Source organism: Pipra filicauda, unplaced genomic scaffold, assembly GCF_003945595.2.
Source record: "Pipra filicauda isolate LSUMZ 115617 unplaced genomic scaffold, ASM394559v2 scaffold68_size4259465_pilon, whole genome shotgun sequence".
NCBI lineage: Eukaryota > Metazoa > Chordata > Aves > Passeriformes > Pipridae > Pipra > Pipra filicauda.
In genome coordinates this window covers 2,408,696-2,423,226 of record NW_024104853.1, presented here as the reverse complement: position 1 = coordinate 2,423,226, position 14,531 = coordinate 2,408,696, and the positions used below count along the sequence as shown (strand labels likewise).

Below are 14,531 nucleotides of genomic sequence, written 5' to 3'. Positions count from 1 at the left end.
CTTGGTAAAGATTGTTGACGGGCATGGGTTAAAATCAGGTTAAAATAAATTCCACCCAAGAAAGGGCAGCTTGAGATCCTAAGTCTAGCCATTGACCTCATAAAAACCACACCTAACTTCCAGTGGGTAGGATATCAGTTAATGGCTTGACTGGGAATATGTAGATATTATATCTTTAGCTAGACCTAGAAGGCCTATGTTCAGTATAGCAAGGATAATTGAGATGGGTGAATGCAGTAGAGGGAGAAGCAGGTCATGGAGACTTGCTGAGTGTCCTTCTGAACATGAGCCAGCAGTGTGCCCACGTGGCCAAGAAGGCCAATGGCATCCTGGCCTGTATCAGGAACAGTGTGGCCAGCAGGACCAGGGAAGTGATTCTTCCCCTGTATTCAGCGCTGGTGAGGCCACACCTGGAGTACTGTGTCTAGTTCTGGGCCCCTCAGTTCAGGAAGGATATTGAGGTGCTGGAGCAGGTCCAGAGAAGAGCAACGAGGCTGGTGAAGGGACTTGAACACAAGTCCTATGAGGAGAGGCTGAGGGAGCCGGGGTTTTTCAGCCTGGAGAAGAGGAGGCTCAGGGGAGACCTCATCACTCTATGACTCCCTCAAAGGAGGTTGTAGCCAGGTGGGGGTTGGTCTCTTCTCCCAGGCAGCTATCAGGAAGACAAGAGGACATGGTCTTAAGCTCTGCCAGGGGAGGTTTAGGTTAGATATTAGGAAGAAATTCTTTATAGAGAGGGTAATCAGACATTGGAATGGGCTGCCCAGGGAAGAGGTGGATTCTCCATCCGTGGAGGTTTTTAAGATGAGACTGGATGTGGCACTTAGTGCCATGGTCTAGTAACCGCAGCAGTAGTGGATCAGGGGTTGGACTTGATGTTCTCACAGAGGTCTTTTCCAACCTGGCTCATTCTATGATTCTATGATTGTTAATCAAGTACTGTTATTGCAGCACTTAAGTTCCACTAAAGTGGAAAGAGCAGGGGGTCGTGAGAGCATTACAGAATTAAATCAGGCATCTGGAATGATGCTAGTTGGGCTCATTTGGAATGATAGGTGTGCCACATGTTACATGAGAACACAGACATCCAGATGGTAAAATGTGATTGTGCTCTAATTCCTATATCAAATATTAGGAAAAGAACACAAATCTTGAGTAACTGCATATCATCATCAGTGCTTTTCTATATGACCTTATGGGTTGTTATAAACTGGAGTATGGAATGCTGATGAAAAGCAGATTGCTCCAGCAGTGGGGAAGCAGCTCCTTCGCCCAGTCAGTTACTTTAGATGGAAATAGCAAGACTTGGGGCATCAGCCAGACCTCAGGACAAGCTATTACTGCCTCAACAGTATGATGCCGGTTGGCAGCGGCTTGTTTTCATGCAAAGCAGCTGCTTCTGGCACCAGATGGCTTTTGGCAGGTACAGGAGCCGCAGGGGCAGTCTTGCATGGAAGAGACTGGCAGACTGAAGTGTTGCCCATCTGGGGGCAAGCTGCTGTTGATGGATCTCACTGGGAGTGTTCAACTGCTGTCCTTGCTGCCCCATTGTGGCCTGATGTCTCGTTGCCTGATAACAGATGTAGACCGAGTGGTTTCATTAAGACAAGGCTGTTCTGAATTTGCACTTGCTGAGGACAAGGAAACAAAACCAATCCCATGTTATGAAGGTGAGTTATTCTTTCTGATAATAAGCTCATTGTCCCAAGCAGAGTTTGTGGAATAGGGCACAGGATGGATTGCACTGGAGAGAATCAGCTGTCATTTTAGAAACTGAAGCATCCAGCTGTGGTTGTATTTTACAGTTTTGCCTGAGCTGGCTTAAGAAGTTAGGCTGCTAAGGAACTGTGATGGTTGAAATTAATTCATTTCATATAAACACTTGAAATGATTACAAAAATACACAGAGAGGAATAGCAGCCACGTCCTAGAAAATTAATTGTTTCATAAAAAGACTATTGCTGTACTGGGGAAAAACATGACTGTGAAGATGTGCCTGTGATAAGATGAACTGGTAACATTAACATCTTGCAACAATGTGTAACTTCTCCACGAGCTGTGGAAATTCTTGATGGTAGGAAAGGGTGGAATAATTGGATTAGAGCACACTTGAAATAATGAAAACTGGGGTGTTTAAAACCTTATCCCCAGTCTTCAAAGGCTTTCTTGTTGATGCTATTCAGAAAGATTATTTAAAGAAACTTAATACGGTGCAAACTTGTTGGAAAAAAATCCCAACAAACAATAGTTGAAGTAAAGGACTAATTATTCTGTCGTCAGCACAAAGATCATTAACAGCACAGTGTCCCACAAAGAGCTGTTGAAAACAGAGACCTAAAATCGCTTGTAACAGCAATACTGTGTAATTTAATGGTGATCAGAGAGGTTTTTCAAGAGTAAATAAAATGTTGGGTGCAAGTTTAGCAAACAAATACGAGCAAATAGACTTTGACAAAAAATTGGAAGTCTCCATGCTCTCAGGTGAATGTATCCCCTACATAGAGTAGTTTGTGGATTCTGTCTGCCATAAAATAGTGGATGGAGAGAACAATCTTGACAAACTTAATGAAGAAGAGCTGGCAGTTTGTTTTTGTGGTGCAGCATCCAGTTTCTTAGATGGAATCTTGAAGAAATGAAAAAAATGAACTTTAAAAGGGACAACACTACATAGAAAAGGTAAGAAAACTTTAAAATGAGAAAGTACGTATGTTTGTTGTGGTTTACTGGTCAGATTATGTGACTAACACGTCTGTTCTAGAACAAGCAGCAGTTACGAGTATTGAGGCCATGTTGCTGAGAACACAGCTGCGCTGGGCAGGGCACGTCTCCAGGATGAAGGACCACCGCCTCCCTAAGATCTTGCTTTATGGTGAACTTGCCACTGGCTGCCACAAGAGAGGAGCCCTGAAGAGGAGATACAAGGACTCCCTGAAACATCATCTCAGCCTTGGCCATATTGATCACTATAACTGGTCTACTCTGGCCTGCAATTGGGTGGTCTGGAGACACACCATCTATAGCGCTGCTGACGCTTTTGAGAAGGTATGCAGGATCGCTCTTGAGGAGAAAAGACAATGCAGAAAGAATCGTGTCTTGCCGATACCACCTAAGGAGTCTTTCTGCTGTACCTTTTGCAACCGGACTTGTCTATCTCACATTGGCCTTTTTAGCCAGTGCGCCTGTAGCAAATGTGGGTAGAGCCCTTCCCAAATGTTCGTTTGCAAAGCCTAGCCGTGATGATGAAAAGTGGGAGGTTGTCAACAGACAGTAGCAAACAGCCTAGTTTTTTATGGTTTTGATTTTAACAAAGTGTGGTTATTTTGGATATAAACCCCACAGGTATGAGCACCCTTTGCAGGACATTTAAAGGGGTTTCCCACGGGATCCACTTTGGTTCTTTAAGGTTAGGTCTTTCATCCTTACTGCTGCTCTCTTTTCTTTGCCACGCTGCCAAAATTATGAAGCGGGGGGAAAAAAACCCAGTGCCCTGTCCTGCCGCCCCCGGTGCCCTCGGGGCGCTGGTTTCCTTACGGAGGTGCCAGGGCGGTGCCGGGGGCGGGTTTGTTTACGAGTACGAGGGGTCGCTGTCCTCCTGGGCGTGGTTTTGTGTTCTTAGTGACAGATTTCCCGGTGCGTAGGGCACAGAAAACGTCGCTTTCATGAAAAGCAAAGGGGCAGTCCAGGACGCAGCTCTGCCGCCTGCGGCATTCCTGGGATTACTCCCGGCTCCCCGGCAGGAGGAGGAGGAGCCGAAGCCGGAGCCTGCCGGGGGCGGGAAGGGGCGGCAGGTTTGGGATGAGGCGGGAGGAGGAGGAGCTGGAGCGGCAGGAAGGGTGTTTCCCTGCGCAACTCCCGGTTGAAGTGACTCAGACAGGAAACTCCCTGCTGGGCGCGGCCCAGGAGCGGAGCCGCCGGGCCGGCGCGACCCTCGGCGGCGGCTGGGCCGAGCGGAGCCCCCGGGCGGGCGGACAGACGGGCCCCTCCCGCCGCCGGGCAGCGCCGTTCCCGGGAACCGGCGGTGAGCGGGTGAGCAGCGCTTGCCGGGGCCGGGAGCGGCCCGCCCGCCGAGCTGGGGGTGTCGCTCCTCTGCCGCCGCGGGACGGCTTCACCCCCTCCCCGAGCATGGGCGCTTCGCCTGCGGGGCCGGGCGGCGCCGCGCCCCCTCTCGCTGGTGGCCGCGAGTCCCATGCGTATATTTCGGGTTATTTATCCCCCCCCCGCTCGGTGTTCGGTGCTCCCCGCCGGCTGGGAGGTGCCGGTGCCGCCGCGGGCGATCCCGCTGCTCGGGCGGGGCCGGGCGGCGCTTCGGGGGCGCGGCGGGGAGGGTCGTGCGGAGGCTCGGCCGGCATTGAGGGCAGCGGGCAGACCCCTCCTCAGGAGGGGTCCCTCGCGGGTGCTCGCCTAAAAGCCATTTCTGGTTTCATTTTTTGGGTGTAAGGTTTGTCTTGTTCTCTCTCACGCGTAGCCCTTGTGTTTGTAACACAAAGGTGGTCGGAGTTGTGCTTCCTAGGCTGTCCTGGAGCGGGTTAGAGGGGGAAAAAAAAAATAGTAGAAAGCCCTGTGCAAGTTCATCCCGCTCTTCAGAGGAAGGAGGTGATCTATAGTGCCTGTCTAAGGACATGGAATAACTTCCTCGTGAGGAAGCTGAGATTTATCGAGTTAAAGTAACTATGCTGTAGTGAAAGCAGCAATGTAAGCTGGAAAATCCCCAGATGGATGGTCTGGTACTCCATCTCTCCCCTCTGATGAGCAAAGACAGACGCGCACTTCATCTGCGTGAGCATTCCTGTAGTTCATCAACATCTCTGCTAATAGTTCTTGCCTTTCAGTAGGCTCTTATTGCCTTGATTTTTATTCCCGCGCCGTTTGATGACAGGTTGGAGTAGCATTCAGACATGTAAATAGGTGTTTGTGCCGGGAAGGCTGTTGGGAGGAAGTAGTCTTTGTGGGATGTAGCCAGTCTGCCTGAAGTGCCGGCTGGAGAGTGCGCGTTATTGAAGGGGAAGGAAAGCTAGCTGGAGGAATTTCTTCTTAATTAGAAGGTCATGTCAGGCTTTGCTGTAAACTGTGGGAAATGGAAAGCTTAGGCTAATGAGTGACTCCAGTCCTTATTACATTCCAGTTACTTATTTGGCATAACTTTATTTTAATAAGCTTACTGAACACATACACATGCAGTGTTGTTGGTTAGTGTGTTTTTCAAAGTGGAATTTCTAATAATACTATAATGCAATTCTGCAATCTCTGAATTATGTTTATATTACTTGTACTTAAACTGTTTTATGCTCAGACAGAGAATATATGAGCTATATGCTAGAAAATGCTTTGCTAGTCCTTACTAAAGTTCTGATTCTTGACTTCATTTAAGTTCCACTTTTTATCTTTTTTTTTTTTTTTTTTTTTTTTTTTACATTTGTAAACACACAGTTTCTCTTGATCTAGTGTAAAAGGCTCTTTAAGCTTTCCCAGGCAACCGGGTCTGTGAAGTCTGGCTGGTGCAGGCAGCCAGTTGTCTCTGTAGCGGCCAGGAAGGAGGAGGAGGAAGCAGTCTGTACAGCATTGGAGTATAGCAGGAAGACTTAGTCCCAATATGATCTAAGCTTGCTCTCTAGAAAATGTGCAGCAGTTTTTCTTTGCAGCAGTTTAGAATTTTACGGGTTTTTTTAATAGGGACTATGCAATTGGTGAAATATCTCTAATATACTTTGGTTTTCAGATTGTCACACCTAATTTATTTATTTTGAGAATAAACCTCTCAGAGTCTTAGAAAAATACCCAAATACTCCCAGCTCTGCCCTCCCCCACAACTGCCCTGCTGAAGATGGGTAAGGCTTTGTTTTCTTTACAGGTCTTGGGTTTATCAGTTTCTCTTGAGGGTTCTGATGGGGAGAGCGGAGTGGTGTTTGGAATGTGGTCAGCTCTGTTAACTTAAAATTTCTACCTTAATAGGTGTCACAATATTTAAACTGAAGTGGAGCTGAATTACCAAAGTTGTTTAAAAAAAATAAATAAATCTCCGTTACAAGAAAGGGAGTGTTCCCCAAACAATCCAGACTTTTCAGTTCTTAGCTCCTGAATGTGTGACTTACAAAAAAGCTGGTAGTCCCTTAGTGATGTACCTGTAATATCCAACACATTCATTAACAAAACTCTTGTTTCTTCAGCTTGCCGTAGATGGAAATTGTCCATTTGTGCTTAAACCAACAAATTCTCTTGATTGGTTATACAGACTTTATAGTGTAATTAAATAATTAACAGATATCTGTTCCAGCTACATGTTTTACGTTAGATGTTGTCTGATATACTCCTTAAGTTTTGGCTAGTACCTTGTTCATTCATGATGTGAGAGAGTTGTCTTGGAAGACGGCTTGTTCCCATGAGTAGATTTTAAAATTTTATCATAACTCTTGTCAGAATCATCTGATTGTTTTATTTTTAATTTTGTTTCTCAAAGATTTCCAAGATATTCGAGGTGAGGTGGAAAATTCAGGGTGGTTGGAATTGAGCTGCAAGGTTGTAACAAAAAGATGGAACAAAAAATCCCCACAAAGTTCTTTTTTGTGGATTTGATTTTATTCATCCTCTGGTCTGAAAGCTGCTTGAATTTCTTACAATGCTATAGAAGAGAAATTTAATTTTAGTATAATTTCCACACCTATTTATGTGCACATCAAGAGGGTTTCATTTTACAGTTGTTACTCTGTGTTCTCAGGGCAAGTCCTTGAAGTGGTTCCTTTGCTGTAAAGTAAACTTGAATGTTGGGCAGCAGGTTTTACCCTGGTGAATTGGAAGTCACCTGTGTGATTGACTTTGCTGCTCTTGAAACAGTGACTCTGTGAGTTTCTAAATTTCTATTGTTTATATATTTTTAAATAACTGCAGTTACTATGGCAAGCCCCAACTTAATAAGCAATTATGCTTGAACCAAATTAAGTGCTTGTTTACCTAGGGATGCTTCGGGAGCTTGGCACAACCCAAGCGTGAATGACCAGTGAAGTGGTTCGGGTGGATCCATCCCTGTGCCTGGGAATGTAATTCATTTAAACAGGGCTTCCCTGTGGACATGTTCTCAGGGATGAAGACAGAGAGTAGTAAATGTAACAGATTTGGAAACAATTGATATTTAGAACATGTACCTTGTTACAAGTAGCCTCTGACAGACCTTATTATTAAAGGACATTTTGTTACTTTTTGACTACATTGTTATTTGAATACACAACAAATCAAAGCCCCCTGTATTTGTCGGTTTTGTGCATGTGTGCAGAACTGAGACAGTAACATGAAAGAAGGACATTTCAACATGACTGTATACCTACAAAACCTGAGAACTTAGTGCTTTATGTTTTAAGCTACAGACATCAGGATTCTCTACTGCACATCTGCCCTTAGAAGCTTATGTTTGTAGGGCTTGGGGGCACGCTTTGCTGTGTAATACTGATAACAGAGTGCGTATTGATCTGCTTTGTTTAAGTGTAATTCCATTAATCCACATCACTGCCTTTCTAGTGATAAAATTAATGTATGATGCATTGATGAGACTTGCTACAGTAATACAGAGGGTGCAAAATAGCAGATAATCTTTCTATCTCTTGGCACCAAAAATGTTAGATCTTTTGGGTAGCTACTTATCTTTTGTAAACGCACTGGCAAAAATCCTGAAGCTTGTTTTCTTCATAAGACTTAGAAGATTTTCTCTCTTTCAATATGCACTGTTTCATCTTTACCTCTGTTATGTCTATAAATATATGTGCACTCATAAATGTGTGCATTTGGGGGGAAATTCCTGTCTTCACACAGTTCAGTTTTGTGAGAAAAGTGACAGTCTTAGACTTTTAACTGTAAAAAGCAGACTTATGGTAAAGTATGGCACAAATAATTGTCAGGCATTTACCATCTCGGCAGAAATGCCCCTTCCCTCAAGCTGACTGTCAGCAAGATGGCACATGAATTTATAGCTATGTAGCCTTTCTACATAAAGACCGTTGTGGGAGAGGTGATTTAAGGTTGAGAGCAGATCTGGCTGGGTGTGTTGGAAACAGAGCCCATCTCTCCAGTCCTTCCTAGCTGATAGATGGTGGTGGTCCCTGCTCCCAAGGATAGCTGGGAGCAGCACTTATGCCCTGCTGCCATATCGCTTCTCCACATCTTCTGTAGCTGTTTCATTCTGCCAGACCTCTGCTCCTGCTGGCAGGGACCGCAGCAGGGCATCAATCTAATGGCATGATGAACTCAGAGAGGGCTCTTGGGCTGGGAATCCCTTCACAGCTAAATGACCTGCTTTCTGGGCACCTCCTGTGTGGGACATATCCAGCTGTGGTCTGCCAAATGTGGATTTGCAACCCTCTGAGTTATGCTGTGAGGTTCCCATGAAACTCAGTGACGAGAGAGAAGTAAAGGCGAATGTGGAGGTCCTTCAGTTGTGTGGTTGTTCTGTGATTCTGTGTGTGTGCGTTGCTGGGACAGCTGCTCTGGCATAGGCACAACTGAAAGTGAGTGTTCTCCACAAGAGGGAACATTCTACCTGTTGACTTTAATAAAGCTTTTCTTATTTCAAATAATCAGGTAACATGTGAGGAATTGGCACTGCTGTTCTTGCTTTCACTAGAGGTAAATGCCAGGGCAACAGTCTGTGGTGCTGTCCTTTCCCTGGTTCGTGAGTGCTCCTGGTTTACAAAGCAGTTACTCATGGAGTAAAGTTGTATGATTTCTCCTTGCTTGAACCAGATGTTGGGAGATTTTCTCAGTTTAACAGGGCGAGTCTCACCAAGCCTCTCACATGGCTGGTTTCTGCAGGTCTGCTTTCAAGGAATGTTGGTTAGGAGGTAGTAGGATGACCAAGAAACTTTTTAGAGACAATAGTTGCTCATTTAGAGAAAACAAATGCCATTCCCCTTCCTTTGCACTGAAAAGCATCTTAAGTATTCAGGCAGTTTATAGACTTATGCTTACTAGATGACACTCTCTACAAATGATTAACAGAGTTGAGTCTCAGTAATATTCTTATGAATTAATATAGAATATATTACTAAGTAAAATAAAAAAATGAAATGGTGCTTTTAGTCTTAGAAACAAATAATCAGATTTAAAAACTAGTACTGTGGGTTTATGTTAGGGCACAAATCTTAAGAATTGACATGCTAAGTAGTGATTCCAGGTGTGCAAATGGTAGAAGATATTTTTGGAGATGCTTGCTTTATGTACTGCAGGTGTAGAAGAGATTTCTGGGATTTAGATGTACAGTAGTGCTGTACATCACTTTAAAATACTTTAATTCTGATACAGATGTGGACACTATTGGCAGGAACTAAAAATGCTGTTGACCTGAACTTATTTATAGTCTTCTTTCAGTATAACTCTAACTGTTTTGAGTGGGTTCAGTGACATAAAATCAATAAGGGGAGTATACTGAATAATACATTCTGAATGTGAAGTTCAGGCAAACTGTCATGACACAGCTCAAGATAGATGTGGATGCCTATCAGGTGATATCAGAAGTAAAGCTTTGCATTAATTTTCACTGAAACGGCTTATTTGCTTGTATAAAATGTTACAGATTATAAGCTTTTTTGGAGAAAAAAGAGAGCTTAAGAACTAAGAGCTATTTACTTATTTCTGTTTTTCCTTCTATCCTCTCCTGTAGGATTTCCTTTATTTTTTTAAGGAAATGATTAAATAATGACTTGCTTCTTGTCTGATTCACACTCACCTCACAGAAATGCACACAGTGATACATTTTTTTAAACAGCTTCTGAAGCCTGTTGTGTTTTTCTTTTTTTTTAATACTACAATTTTGGAAAATTGTACATTATACTTTTACTGATTTGGATGTTAAAGAAAAGCTACTTTTAAGCAGAGAGAATACAAATTCACCTAAAATATCTTCCAGCTTATTTTTCAGATAAAACCATGTAATTTTTTTTAACTGAAAGTGGAGAGAGTTGTATTTACCAAGTACTTACAGGTAGAGGAAAGGAGTGGGAATGACAGCAGACAGCTCGTGTTTTAAACAGTAATTTTTATTTCGGCCTTTGTTCACTTTTTAAAGTCAAAATAAGGCAATGCTGAAGCCAGAGCTTCAGCTGCAGGCTTGCATTTAAAAAAAACCCCACTGGATATAATTAACGCCTGCCGTGTCATTGGGGGGCACATGCTGTAAGATGGAGCTGGATGCATAATGTGGAGGCATTGTGGAATGGGAGACTTATGGAGCTGCCCCTGCACGGCCAGCTGCCCTCAGCAGTGATGCAGTGGGTGTCCTTCCCAAAGGTGGGGGGGTTGCCAAACAGACTCGACTGAGAAGCTGTAAGACTAACTTACAACCCTCTCTGTAACTGAGCTAAGGAAGAGTCTCTTCCAACTGAAGCCATTCTATGATTCTAAATAAACAGTTTGTCTAAGGCTGAGGGGCTGTGATGTTGCTTAGATTGAAATCTAAAGACTGCAGACCTTTGCCTTCCTATCTTTGTGGCTCATCTCTCTTACCTGTAACATGACAGCCACCATCCACAGCTGTGCCCTTTTTGATTAAAGTAACTGCACTCCCTTTACACAACATACAAAGGGCAGCCAACCAAACCCACATTGAATTGAACGGGCATGAGCAATCTGTGACAGAAATCTTCCTGCAGGATGAAAGGTGCTGTGTCTGAGCCATGCCAGCCTAATTCCATGTGCACGTGCTTCTTCTCTCTTTTATGGGGTGGTTATTGCTCTTGTCACTTCCTTTCTCATTCTTTGCAAGCTGTTTACATGGGCAATGTTATCTTTGCTAAGAAATGAGAGAGCTTTTCACAACTGCTGAACGTGCTGTAAGCGCTGTGCTTCAGTGCTTGGCTTCTGTGCTAAACTTCAGTCTTCCCCAAAGCACTACTGTGCAGCATTGCTTCCTAACACACCCATGCAGCAGCAGGAACAACCAGGAACAGAAGTATGGAAGAAATGCTCATTGAGGACAGCTGCAGGAGATAGCAGCACAGCAAAACTGGAAGCAAACAGAAGAGATTAAACAGGGGAGGGGAGGAGTGAACTGGGTGAGAGGAAAAGAACACAAAAAAGAGAAGGAGAGTGAGTTAGTCAAGAAGAAATAAGATGAAATGGTGCAACTCAAAGATTTAATATCAGTATTAAGAGGGTGAGGCAAGTAAGTGTAGCAAAATGGATCTCAGCACACCTAATCTATAATGACAGTGCTTAAATCTTTAACTTCATTTCAGCCTGAAGAGAGACCAAATATTGCAGAAGGAGGTTCATTTTGTCCATAAGTTTAATTGGTTCACTCAGAACTAACTCAGCTCTGTAAGAATTAATTAGTAAATCAGCAGAAATCCCCTCATCCATCTAGCCCCACCAACATTAGAATTTTATTTTTTTATTTGTGACTTTTATCTTGAACGTCAGACTTAGATGCACAGATAAAGCAAACCAAGCGAAACACCTCTGAATTCTTGTAGCACTAGTGCTGCTGCAGAGGGGGTTGCATGCTGCAGAGTAAGCTGCAGTGACAGGCCCTACCTCCTTATTCATGTGAGTGGGATACCTTTGGAGCAAATTTTAGAGGCTTAGGCCTCTCCCATACCATCATAATGGATTCTCGAGTAGGTTCTCATTTTTGGTGTGTGCATTTTGTGCTTGAGATTCCTACATGGGGATAGCATTTGACCCTATATTTTAACATCAGCAAGTTTCATCTTTCCTCCAAAGCTTTAGGATGTGGAATGATGCTGCAGGTGCACAGTACTGGCCTGGCTGCCCTTCAACATACCTGGTCATTACTTGCTGCATTGTGCAGATGCTGCTGCTGTAGAATTAATATATGCTCATCTGTGTGCTCCTGCTGGCTGCCAAAACAGCAGGGAAAAATAAACTCAGCCTTGTGATGACTTGCTAGCAAAGACACAGTGACTCCAGGCTTGTGCTATGATACGGGAGTGCTAGGGTTGCATTATTTTCTCTACTTGTGGGAGAGTTGTCTTATTGATGCTGTAAAAAGGAGGAGCTAGCAGACCTACACCTGGTGTTAAGCATCAGGAAAGGCAATTCTGTCCTTTCATGACTCACCAGTCTTGATACAGGCTTTGTCTGAAGAGCCTGAGACTCCTCATTCATAACCTATTGAGATGATAGTAGAGTGTCAGACCTTCCTGTTATTGGAAAGGTGCTTGGATTCATCCAGGACGTTGGAAGGGAATGGCTGTAGTTACTTGACAAGCGTAACCAATTGTCATCTGCGTCCTGGTGGTCAGTGTGTCTGCAAGCCATTTCAGCTATGTGACAGCATTGTTACAGCAGTGTCCTCCTGACCTTGGTTATCATGTGAGTGGGAGGGAGGAACAGTACTGACTCATTAAAGCATGGCTTTTAGGTTGCATAAATGGTGCTACTGTTTGCTCACTGACACTGCTCAGAATTCACTTTTCCAGGTGACAAGACTGGTGTATCACTGAGTGCTTGAACCTTGTTTGCACAGTCATAGTGAAGGTACTGCTTGTGTAAAGAGATGGGATTGCTTGTTGTGATGTTTCCCTGCAGGGGACAGAAGCTGGACAGGTAGTAATGTGGGTCACATGAAAAATTCACACATGACTGAACACAAACAGCTTTTTGGGAAGTTGAGATTTTATACAAAAAAAAAAAAAAGGAAGACTTCCTCACTATTAGCCTCATGCTTTCCCTCCAATCTGTGCCTGCTTTTGGAAGCCTACTTTCTTCCCTGCACCCATCCAATGGCAAGGCAAAACAGTTGACATTAGCCACACCACCCTGTAGGAGTCTAATACTAAATTAATTGATTCCATTATGTGGCCATTCTTCTGGGACTGTGATGTTGAGTTGCGATAATTCAGTGCTGGAATTTTTGTTTTCCCTTTTTCACCTATTGAGCCTTTTTTTTTTTTTATTCCAATCACAGACGTATTTCTGAAAGCTTAACAGTATGTCAAAGCTGTTGCACAAAGGACTGTCAGCTGCTGTTTGCTTTCTTCTGTCTTTTACTTTAATCAGGCAGGCAATAAATGATGTGGAAAGCATTTTTCTTTGCTCCTTCAGCTTATGCAAATCTGTTGCTTAGGAACGAAAAGGAGCTCCAGTCCCAAAAGGAACATCTTAGGCTGATCCATTTGGCAAAAAGGCAGATTGTGCTGTCCAGAGCTCAGAAAAAGAGCATTCAAACAGAGAAGATCCAGTGTGTTGGTGTTCTCTGAAGCACTTCAGTTATCATGCTGTTAAAATGTTTTCTGCTCACTCTGAATTGATAGGTAAGCAGTTGAACAGCCAAGGTGTTTGAAATTTAATTAAAATAGAACTAAAAGGGAATTTTTGAGGGACATCTTGGAGGTTTGAAATAAAATGTAATATTAGAGTAATTGCTATGCTGTTCTTGGAAGAAGAAATCTGATCCTTTTGTTAGTTCTTCCCTTTACAAGGGTCCTTTGTGACTGGAGTCTCATGGTTTAACTTGAGCAGAAACATTACACAGAATATTGAATCAAATTTTCTTAATAGAAAAATGATTTAATTGGTTTTCTGCAAGCCAGTAGCATAGGAGAATGAGATAATGGGACAGAAGAAACCTGAAAATGTTGTGTTGCTATAGGGATAAAACTTAAATTGTGCTGCCGTGCAAACCAATTCTATTCTTGTGGGAATGTTGTCATTAGTTTCCATGGAGTTTACTGGGGTTGGTCTCATAAACCCCAATTCAGCAGACCATTCAATCAGCTTTTTAAATATATCTCCATTTGAATTTCTTTCCTTCAATGCATGGACTGTGGAATACCTTTGTTTCTCCTTTTTAAAATTATATTCTTCTCTTCTTCCTCTTTAACGGCTGTACATAAAATTTTCCTGATTTTCTTCATAGAATTCTGTCCTCTTAAGTAGGGTAAGACTTATTTATTATTTATTTATTTATTTATGCCTGTTTTTAAAAGGCAGAACAAATCATATGGATACATATTTCAGTTAATGGATTGCACAACAATTGCAATCTTCAGTATCCATGCCAGGCTTGAGACTATGTTTTAATTTAAAATTCAAAGATGCTTTCACAGACTTAGGAAAGAAGAGAGGCAATGTCAAAGGAAGTGCTGTTTGAAGTGCAGACATGCTTCCCCTTTGTCTTATTTTGAGCCTGGGAACATGTACAAGCAGTTGTAGATAAAATGTGTCTATTTAAAAGCAAAATGTGACCAGTGGTTTGCAAATAGGTATAGGGCATCCCTTCCCAACATAATTTTTCAGTGAGATGAAACATTGTTCTCATCTGCAAAGTCAGAAAATATTCTAAAATTTCTGTAATCCAGCAATTTTTTGTTAATCATTGAAACTCCACCTTAATTATCTCACTCTTTGGCATGATCCTTCCCCATTTTTTTTATATGAAATAATTTTTTCCACTTAAAATTTCAGCATTTGAGATCCTTTTGGATTACGTAGAGCATACTCCTACCAAAACCAATTCCTCGAATGTCCCCAAACCCTCTACTTTCTTGGGCTGTGTTCTCAAGTTAATATTTGCATGTGTTGTATTGGTG

General features: G+C 42.9%; 1 protein-coding gene across 3 annotated transcripts in view; it reads left to right on the top strand.

Annotated features, from left to right (window-relative positions):
- Positions 1-3,866: 3,866 nt before the first annotated feature.
- CYFIP1 (cytoplasmic FMR1 interacting protein 1) overlaps positions 3,867-14,531 on the top strand; it is a 74,644-nt gene continuing 63,979 nt past the window's right edge. Inside the window, exon 1 of one of the 3 annotated variants that reach the window (XM_027726372.2) lies at positions 3,867-4,026. The gene's annotated coding sequence lies outside the window, so the exon portion shown is untranslated. Of the gene's footprint in view, positions 4,027-13,860; positions 13,880-14,531 lie in introns of those variants that run through there. The other 2 variants (XM_027726371.2, XM_039388798.1) reach the window with 2 other exon arrangements.